This window comes from Oryzias latipes, chromosome 3 (genome assembly GCF_002234675.1).
Source record: "Oryzias latipes chromosome 3, ASM223467v1".
NCBI classification, from domain to species: domain Eukaryota; kingdom Metazoa; phylum Chordata; class Actinopteri; order Beloniformes; family Adrianichthyidae; genus Oryzias; species Oryzias latipes.
In genome coordinates, this window is record NC_019861.2 from 3386702 (window position 1) to 3396761 (window position 10060).

At 40.6% G+C, this 10060-nt stretch overlaps 10 non-coding genes across 10 annotated transcripts; all 10 read right to left on the reverse strand.

Annotated features, from left to right (window-relative positions):
• Positions 1–3382: 3382 nt before the first annotated feature.
• trnas-aga lies at positions 3383–3464 on the reverse strand. Its single transcript has one exon. It is a non-coding gene; the product is annotated as a tRNA-Ser (tRNA).
• Positions 3465–4262: 798 nt separating this feature from the next.
• trnas-aga lies at positions 4263–4344 on the reverse strand. The gene has a single exon. It is a non-coding gene; the product is annotated as a tRNA-Ser (tRNA).
• A 749-nt stretch (positions 4345–5093) lies between these two features.
• trnas-uga lies at positions 5094–5175 on the reverse strand. The gene has a single exon. It is a non-coding gene; the product is annotated as a tRNA-Ser (tRNA).
• Positions 5176–5654: 479 nt separating this feature from the next.
• Positions 5655–5736, reverse strand: trnas-uga. Its single transcript has one exon. It is a non-coding gene; the product is annotated as a tRNA-Ser (tRNA).
• Positions 5737–6215: 479 nt separating this feature from the next.
• Positions 6216–6297, reverse strand: trnas-aga. The gene has a single exon. It is a non-coding gene; the product is annotated as a tRNA-Ser (tRNA).
• Positions 6298–7046: 749 nt separating this feature from the next.
• Positions 7047–7128, reverse strand: trnas-aga. Its single transcript has one exon. It is a non-coding gene; the product is annotated as a tRNA-Ser (tRNA).
• A 760-nt stretch (positions 7129–7888) lies between these two features.
• On the reverse strand, positions 7889–7970 carry trnas-aga. The gene has a single exon. It is a non-coding gene; the product is annotated as a tRNA-Ser (tRNA).
• Positions 7971–8445: 475 nt separating this feature from the next.
• On the reverse strand, positions 8446–8527 carry trnas-aga. Its single transcript has one exon. It is a non-coding gene; the product is annotated as a tRNA-Ser (tRNA).
• Positions 8528–9276: 749 nt separating this feature from the next.
• trnas-aga lies at positions 9277–9358 on the reverse strand. The gene has a single exon. It is a non-coding gene; the product is annotated as a tRNA-Ser (tRNA).
• Positions 9359–9836: 478 nt separating this feature from the next.
• trnas-aga lies at positions 9837–9918 on the reverse strand. The gene has a single exon. It is a non-coding gene; the product is annotated as a tRNA-Ser (tRNA).
• Positions 9919–10060: the final 142 nt, after the last annotated feature.

Sequence of the window (10060 nt, forward strand, 5' to 3'; positions counted from 1 at the left end):
ACCGGTACAAGCCCATTGAGACACCTGTTGGTGCATTTCTGACTATTTCTTTGTGCAAATTTCTGTGAATCAGTAGCAGACAAAAAAATGCAGTTTGAAAAAAGTCGCATGTATTTGTGACGTAGCAAATACACTGGGTGGGCCAAATGCTGCCACTCTGCAGAGATTATGTTCTAGAAAACAACAAAGGTTTTTAGATTATGGCCAAAAACAGCACAATCATAGTTAAAGGACCCCTTTGAAAATAGAGATGATGGGAGTGGGTCTGTAAGACACCAGAATGCAGTGCACACAAACAGAAGGGCTGGCTTCTTCAAGCCTTTATGGGGTTCTGATGGAACTGAGGAAGAACATGTGGCAACTGAGTGCACCATAGACGCATCTCCCACTGACCTCATCAACACCACATGAATGAACTCCTTAAAGCTAAAGGTGAGATTTTTACTTTGTCAGAAGGATCTGCAGAACTTTTTTTTATTTATAATAATAAAAACATATTAAACAATTAAAAAAAAAGAGTCCGCACAAGTTTATTTATTTATTATTTTTATAATAATATTAAAAATATAAAATAAAAGAATGAATAAATAATAGCAGAACTTTGATGTCGAATGGAAGGAGAAGTTTGTTGAAGTGAACAGACGGTCGAAAGGTTTGCCGTCCGTCACAGTTTCATTGGCGGGATGAATCGAAGCTGCGTCGCGACTTTCGACACTTGTTATTTTACAGCTTGGAGGAAGAGCTGAGGCTGCAGCACACAGAAGATAAAAAATACGCTTCTGTTTCCAACTAAGTGTAATGCTCAGACTCATTTTCGGCTTTAGAGCTGAAGTTTCCTCTTTGAACAGACCGGCCCTTTTGTCCCTCAGGTAATAAAGTGATGCTACGACTTTCCTTTCATCTCCCCAAGATAAAGCAGCGAGGAGAGCCGCTGGACTCGAGTCATTTAGCTCCAGCCTGCTGCATGGCAATAGTGAGGCGTTTGTGTGTGTAAGCACCACAAAGGTCTCTGAGACTCTGCCAGGAGCATACTAATGCTGGGCCTCAGCTTCCACAGCTCACTCAACCCTGTTTGCAAAATCACCTGCCTACCAGGGAGTACACCTGCTCTCTCAGTGGTAAACTTTACAGATTCTTCCTACAAATGAGTATTCTCATTCATGGGAGGGATTCCAGCTGGATTCCTTTCCAACCAGAGCTTTAACTTCTTCCCACAGGTTTAAGCCGTCACATTCACATGGATGCAGTGTCCACGGAACGAGCAGCAGCTGCTCCGAACACGCTTGTCACATGCACTCAGTGTCGCTGTCGCCATGGCTGCTATTTCTGTCCTGCACCAGGTGTAGGAGAGCTGAGAACAATCTGCACGCTTTCATTACCCTGAAAGGATTAATCCTACCCGTGCACCGTGCACACATGCGCAGTTTCAGAACACTGTGGTGGTCTTTCTAATCATCTTCACGTTTCCTCTGATCATCAATTAATTCCGTCTACCCTCCAGCTCGGGTTCAGGGACTGTGTTTGACTGCTGTCAGGCTCTCTGCTCCAAAGCTGCTGCTCCTTCAGCGAAACACCAGAATCTCCAAAAATTCTACACACTGAGGTGAAATCACGTCAGCTTCATGAATTGAAAACAATGATAGAACGGCAGTCTAAATATAGCTTGAATAAAAAGTCCATGTTTTCCTGCTAAAGTCCACAACTCCTGCTAAATCGACTTGACTCCGTTCTGCTGTCATGGCGGCTGATTGCTTTTTTCTGTGCTAACATTTATTCCCATTTTTCTGCTTCCTGGTCACATTGACTCTTTTTGTCACATTTACTCTGATTGGGACAGTAAAGCTACAGCCGAGGATGTTTAGAAACTTGACCTGTGAAGCAGAAAAAAAGCTTCTTCATTTTCTTTGGGCTTTTCCCTTCAGGGGTCGCCACAGCCAATCATCTTCCTCCATCTAACCTTGTCTTCTACATCCTCTGCTCTAACACCAGCTACCTTCATGTCTTCCTTCACTGCATCCATAAACCTCCTCTTTGGTCTTCCTCTAGACCTCTTGCCTGCCAGCACCAGAGTCAACATCCTTCTACCAATATATCCACTGTCTCTCCTCTGGACAAGTTTCACTGTAATAAATCCAACTTAAATTTTGTGACTTAACAAAATCTTTCAAGTTGTAATCTAAATTAAATTGTAATCTAAGTTCTACAATTCAAATTAAACTATTTAAGTAAGTTCAGAATGTTAAGGTAGTTGTACACTTCAACATTATTTATTGAGTTGTCTGTACTTCTAAATCTAAGTTGCAGTTCACAACAGTGTGATAAAGTTCTGAGAACTTTTCCTTTTTAATTGTGAAACACGGGAATACCAACTTTTGGAGTTGGCATTGTCCACTGAGTAAGTGGTTTGTCAAGAAGCATCTGCAGAAGGCAGATGGTCCCTGCTACTTTCCATTGTGATACATCCACTTGCATCTTGACGGAGATTGTGGGAAATAAATCTTCGCTTTTCAGTTCTTTCCATACATGCGTGTTCAGTAGTCGAGAGTGGTAAAGCAAACAAGGATTCAACCGGATTTAAAATACACGAAGTTTATTTCTCTAACAATAGTTTTAGAGCACAGATTAAACATTAATGCAGATATATCTGGATTCTCAAGTAAAGATCTACTGACGCACAAGTTACATGCGAATTACTCGTAGATTTTCTTAAGAACTATGGAAAACTTTAAAAACAGTCCTTTTAACATGTGTTTGAATCTCCGCCTTCCGGAAAGATCATGGCCGCTGATCCTCCGCCCCTGGTCGCTCTGATTCGTCAGCCGGTATCCCTCGTGCTTCTACCGGCCAATATCTGAAGGTTGCCAACTCCAGATCCGCTCCGCCTTTCCAGGGGTGGGGGCCCTTCACCGACGCACACAATCCATGATCAAAAGGAGTCCTCTTCTGGTCCAGAGTAAATCACACCGGCCAAACGAATACTCCATCACCGGCACGAGATCAGAGGTCAGCTTCATCCTCCACATGAGAACACGAATCTGAACACTTTCCCAAGGATAAGATGTTCAACCCAGATAGTAGAAATGTAGTCCATGACATATTTATTGCGTCTCTGGAAACTCCTAGATTTGCACAAAGAAGTCCTAGTTGCTGCTGCAACTACAAAGCACAAGTGAAGGTCACTGGAGAATAAGTCCTGATGAGTTCAAAATGAGTTCACTTTACACTAAAGACAAAACTGCAATATAATAAAGAATAAAATCTAAAAACATACATTTTCTACAAGATCGAGTACGTCTTGGTTTTCCTGGTCTGAGGTGGTATGGTGCTCAAAACCTTATGGCTGGTAACTGTTTGTAAAGTTTGGAGTGCAAAAGACTTGTATCGTTGTCGGCAAGATTTGAACCTACGCGGTGAGACCCCAATGGATTTCTAGTCTATCGCCTTAACCACGCGGCCACAACAACACATGAAACTACACAGCGTTTGGTTGCTTCACTTCCAGTGGATTCTGTCGTAGGCGGATATTCTTAAATAAGATAAATAAATAAGATAAAGGGGGAATTTTTTTTTCCCAAGTTGACTACAGAAAAATACAATTCTGTTCTTAGCAGAAATCACTGTGATGCATTTGCTGGCAATTAAAACAAGGGATAACTTAAAAAAGGAAAATATGACAACCATTTTACCACCATGCCCAATTTCATTTCCCCAACAACCACACATTGTTTCCTCAAACACAACGCCTCAAAATTTGCCTTAAATCTCAAGAATCTTGTAAATTTCTAGCATACTTGGCTAACATTTATCTTCATTCTAATGTTCAAACATAACCCTAATGAAAAATGAAAAATTTGTTGAGAGCTTGGATTTAAATCTCAGTTTATCCGATGGTCATGCACTAAGGCCTTAAAGACCAACTCCAATGAAAATGGTGTCTTTAACATGTTAAAAAGCATTCATCCCATGATGGAAGACATGTATAAAGAAAATGATACTTAAATGTGCCCATCTGAATATTTTTTGTAGTTAATTCATAGTGAACCAGTAACAGACAAAAACACGCAGCATGACAAAGCCTGTACTTTTACTTTCAAACGACAATGAGAAGGCAAGAAGCTCCCTGCTACGTTCCATTGTGATGCATCCAGTCGCATCTTGAAGGAGATCCAATACGCCTTGGTAGTCTTGGTCCGAGCTGGCATGGTGCTCACAACTTTATTTGTGTTAAATGTTTGTAAAGTTTAAGTGCAAGAGACTTGTATCGTTGTCGGCAGGATTTGAACCTAGCCGGGAAGACCCCAATGGATTTCTAGTCCATCGCCTTAACCACTCGGCCACAACAACACACAAAACTACACTGCGTTTGGTTGCTTCACTGCGAATGGATTCTGTCATAGGCGGAAATTCTTTTCCAAGCTGACTACAGAAAAATACAATTCCTGTCTTAGCAGATATCACTGGGATGCATTTCCTGGCAATTAAAACAAGGGATCATTTCTAAAAAGGAAAATATGACAACCATTTTACCACCATGCCCAATTACATTTCCCCAACAACCACACATTGTTTCCTCAAACACAACGCCTCAAAATTTGCCTTAAATCTCAAGAATCTTGTAAATTTCTAGCATACTTGGCTAACATTTATCTTCATTCTAATGTTCAAACATAACCCTAATGAAAAATGAAAGATTCCGATGAGAGCTTGGATTTAAAACTCAGTTTATCCGATGGTCAAGCACTAAGGCCTTGAAGACCAGCTCCAATGAAAATCGTGTCTATAACACGTTAAAAAGCATTCATCCAAAGATGGAGGACATGTATAAAGAAAATGATACTTAAATGTGCCTATCTGAATATTTTTTGTAGTTAATTCATAGTGAACCAGTAACAGACAAAAACACGCTGCATGACAAGGCCTGTACTTGTACTAACAAACGACAATGAGAAGGCAAGAAGCTCCCTGCTACGTTCCATTGTGATGCATCCAGTCGCATCTTGAAGGAGATCCAATACGCCTTGGTAGTCTTGGTCCGAGCTCACAACTATATTTGTGTTAAATGTTTGTAAAGTTTAAGTGCAAAAGACTTGTATCGTTGTCGGCAGGATTTGAACCTACGCGGGGAGACCCCAATGGATTTCTAGTCCATCACCTTAACCACTCGGCCACAACAACACATGAAACTGTACAGCGTTTGGTTGCTTCACTGCCAATGGATTCTGTCATAGGCGGAAATTAGAGCTTGGATTTAAGCTTGGATTTAAAACTCAGTTTATCCGATGGTCATGCACTAAGGCCTTAAAGACCAACTCCAATGAAAATGGTGTCTTTAACATGTTAAAAAGCATTCATCCCATGATGGAAGACATGTATAAAGAAAATGATACTTAAATGTGCCCATCTGAATATTTTTTGTAGTTAATTCATAGTGAACCAGTAACAGACAAAAACACGCAGCATGACAAAGCCTGTACTTTTACTTTCAAACGACAATGAGACGGCAAGAAGCTCCCTGCGACGTTCCATTGTGATGCATCCAGTCGCATCTTGAAGGAGATCCAATACGCCTTGGTAGTCTTGGTCCGAGCTGGCATGGTGCTCACAACTTTATTTGTGTTAAATGTTTGTAAAGTTTAAGTGCAAGAGACTTGTATCGTTGTCGGCAGGATTTGAACCTACGCGGGGAGACCCCAATGGATTTCTAGTCCATCGCCTTAACCACTCGGCCACAACAACACACAAAACTACACTGCGTTTGGTTGCTTCACTGCCAATGGATTCTGTCGTAGGCGGAAATTAGACCTTGGATTTAAGCTTGGATTTAAAACTCAGTTTATCCGATGGTCATGCACTAAGGCCTTAAAGACCAACTCCAATGAAAATGGTGTCTTTAACAGGTTAAAAAGCATTCATCCCATGATGGAAGACATGTATAAAGAAAATGATACTTAAATGTGCCTATCTGAATATTTTTTGTAGTTAATTCATAGTGAACCAGTAACAGACAAAAACACGCTGCATGACAAAGCCTGTACTTTTACTTTCAAACGACAATGAGAAGGCAAGAAGCTCCCTGCTACGTTCCATTGTGATGCATCCAGTCGCATCTTGAAGGAGATCCAATACGCCTTGGTAGTCTTGGTCCGAGCTGGCATGGTGCTCACAACTTTATTTGTGTTAAATGTTTGTAAAGTTTAAGTGCAAGAGACTTGCATCGTTGTCGGCAGGATTTGAACCTACGCGGGGAGACCCCAAAGGATTTCAAGTCCATCGCCTTAACCACTCGGCCACAACAACACACGAAACTAAACAGCGTTTGGTTGCTTCACTGCCATTGGATTCTGTCATAGGCGGAAATTCTTTTCCAAGCTGACTACAGAAAAATACAATTCCTGTCTTAGCAGATATCACTGGGATGCATTTCCTGGCAATTAAAAAAAGGGATCATTTCTAAAAAGGAAAATATGACAACCATTTTACCACCATGCCCAATTTCATTTCCCCAACAACCACACATTGTTTCCTCAAACACAACGCCTCAAAATTTGCCTTAAATCTAAAGAATTTTTTAAAAATCTAGCATACTTGGCTAACATTTATCTTCATTCTAATGTTCAAACATAACCCTAATGAAAAATGAAAGATTCCGTTGAGAGCTTGGATTTAAAACTCAGTTTATCCGATGGTCAAGCACTAAGGCCTTGAAGACCAGCTCCAATGAAAATCGTGTCTATAACACGTTAAAAAGCATTCATCCAAAGATGGAGGACATGTATAAAGAAAATGATACTTAAATGTGCCTATCTGAATATTTTTTGTAGTTAATTCATAGTGAACCAGTAACAGACAAAAACACGCTGCATGACAAAGCCTGTACTTGTACTTTCAAACGACAATGAGAAGGCAAGAAGATCCCTGCTACGTTCCATTGTGATGCATCCAGTCGCATCTTGAAGGAGATCCAATACGCCTTGGTAGTCTTGGTCCGAGCTCACAACTATATTTGTGTTAAATGTTTGTAAAGTTTAAGTGCAAGAGACTTGTATCGTTGTCGGCAGGATTTGAACCTACGCGGGGAGACCCCAATGGATTTCTAGTCCATCGCCTTAACCACTCGGCCACAACAACACATGAAACTGTACAGCGTTTGGTTGCTTCACTGCCATTGGATTCTGTCGTAGGCGGAAATTCTTTTCCAAGCTGACTACAGAAAAATACAATTCCTGTCTTAGCAGATATCACTGGGATGCATTTCCTGGCAATTAAAACAAGGGATCATTTCAAAAAAGGAAAATATGACAACCATTTTACCACCATGCCCAATTTCATTTCCCCAACAACCACACATTGTTTCCTCAAACACAACGCCTCAAAATTTGCCTTAAATCTCAAGAATCTTGTAAATTTCTAGCATACTTGGCTAACATTTATCTTCATTCTAATGTTCAAACATAAACCTAATGAAAAATGAAAGATTCCGTTGAGAGCTTGGATTTAAAACTCAGTTTATCCGATGGTCAAGCACTAAGGCCTTAAATACCAGCTCCAATGAAAATGGTGTCTTCAACATGTTAAAAAGCATTCATCCAAAGATGGAGGACATGTATAAAGAAAATGATACTTAAATGTGCCTATCTGAATATTTTTTGTAGTTAATTCATAGTGAACCAGTAACAGACAAAAACACGCTGCATGACAAGGCCTGTACTTGTACTAACAAACGACAATGAGAAGGCAAGAAGCTCCCTGCTACGTTCCATTGTGATGCATCCAGTCGCATCTTGAAGGAGATCCAATACGCCTTGGTAGTCTTGGTCTGAGCTGGCATGGTGCTCACAACTTTATTTGTGTTAAATGTTTGTAAAGTTTAAGTGCAAAAGACTTGTATCATTGTCGGCAGGATTTGAACCTACGCGGGGAGCCCCCAATGGATTTCTAGTCCATCGCCTTAACCACTCGGCCACAACAAAACACGAAACTATACAGCGTTTGGTTCCTTCACTGCCAATGGATTCTGTCGTAGGCGGAAATTAGAGCTTGGATTTAAGCTTGGATTTAAAACTCAGTTTATCCGATGGTCATGCACTAAGGCCTTAAAGACCAACTCCAATGAAAATGGTGTCTTTAACATGTTAAAAAGCATTCATCCCATGATGGAAGACATGTATAAAGAAAATGATACTTGTGCCTATCTGAATATTTTTTGTAGTTAATTCATAGTGAACCAGTAACAGACAAAAACACGCTGCATGACAAAGCCTGTACTTTTACTTTCAAACGACAATGAGAAGGCAAGAAGCTCCCTGCGACGTTCCATTGTGATGCATCCAGTCGCATCTTGAAGGAGATCCAATACGCCTTGGTAGTCTTGGTCCGAGCTGGCATGGTGCTCACAACTTTATTTGTGTTAAATGTTTGTAAAGTTTAAGTGCAAGAGACTTGGATTGTTGTCGGCAGGATTTGAACCTACGCGGGGAGACCCCAATGGATTTCTAGTCCATCGCCTTAACCACTCGGCCACAACAACACACGAAACTGTACAGCGTTTGGTTGCTTCACTGCCATTGGATTCTTTCATAGGCGGAAATTCTTTTCCAAGCTGACTACAGAAAAATACAATTCCTGTCTTAGCAGATATCACTGGGATGCATTTCCTGGCAATTAAAACAAGGGATCATTTCAAAAAAGGAAAATATGACAACCATTTTACCACCATGCCCAATTTCATTTCCCCAACAACCACACATTGTTTCCTCAAACACAACGCCTCAAAATTTGCCTTAAATCTCAAGAATCTTGTAAATTTCTAGCATACTTGGCTAACATTTATCTTCATTCTAATGTTCAAACATAACCCTAATGAAAAATGAAAGATTCCGTTGAGAGCTTGGATTTAAAACTCAGTTTATCCGATGGTCATGCACTAAGGCCTTAAAGACCAGCTCCAATGAAAATGGTGTCTTTAACACGTTAAAAAGCATTCATCCAAAGATGGAAGACATGTATAAAGAAAATGATACTTAAATGTGCCTATCTGAATATTTTTTGTAGTTAATTCATAGTGAACCAGTAACAGACAAAAACACGCTGCATGACAAAGCCTGTACTTGTACTAACAAACGACAATGAGAAGGCAAGAAGCTCCCTGCTACGTTCCATTGTGATGCATCCAGTCGCATCTTGAAGGAGATCCAATACGCCTTGGTAGTCTTGGTCCGAGCTCACAACTATATTTGTGTTAAATGTTTGTAAAGTTTTAGTGCAAAAGACTTGTATTGTTGTCGGCAGGATTTGAACCTACGCGGGGAGACCCCAATGGATTTCTAGTCCATCGCCTTAACCACTCGGCCACAACAACACACGAAACTATACAGCGTTTGGTTCCTTCACTGCCATTGGATTCTGTCGTAGGCAGAAATTAGAGCTTGGATTTAAGCTTGGATTTAAAACTCAGTTTATCCTTTGGTCATGCACTAAGGCCTTAAAGACCAACTCCAATGAAAATGGTGTCTTTAACATGTTAAAAAGCATTCATCCCATGATGGAAGACATGTATAAAGAAAATGATACTTAAATGTGCCTATCTGAATATTTTTTGTAGTTAATTCATAGTGAACCAGTAACTGACAAAAACACGCTGCATGACAAAGCCTGTACTTTTACTTTCAAACGACAATGAGAAGGCAAGAAGCTCCCTGCTACGTTCCATTGTGATGCATCCAGTCGCATCTTGAAGGAGATCCAATACGCCTTGGTAGTCTTGGTCCGAGCTGGCATGGTGCTCACAACTTTATTTGTGTTAAATGTTTGTAAAGTTAAATGCAAGAGACTTGTATCGTTGTCGGCAGGATTTGTACCTACGCGGGGAGTCCCCAATGGATTTCTAGTCCATCGCCTTAACCACTCGGCCACAACAACACACAAAACTACACTCCGTTTGGTTGCTTCACTGCCATTGGATTCTGTCATAGGCGGAAATTCATTTCCAAGCTGACTACAGAAAAATACAATTCCTGTCTTAGCAAATCATGGGATGCATTTCTGGCAATTAAAACAAGGG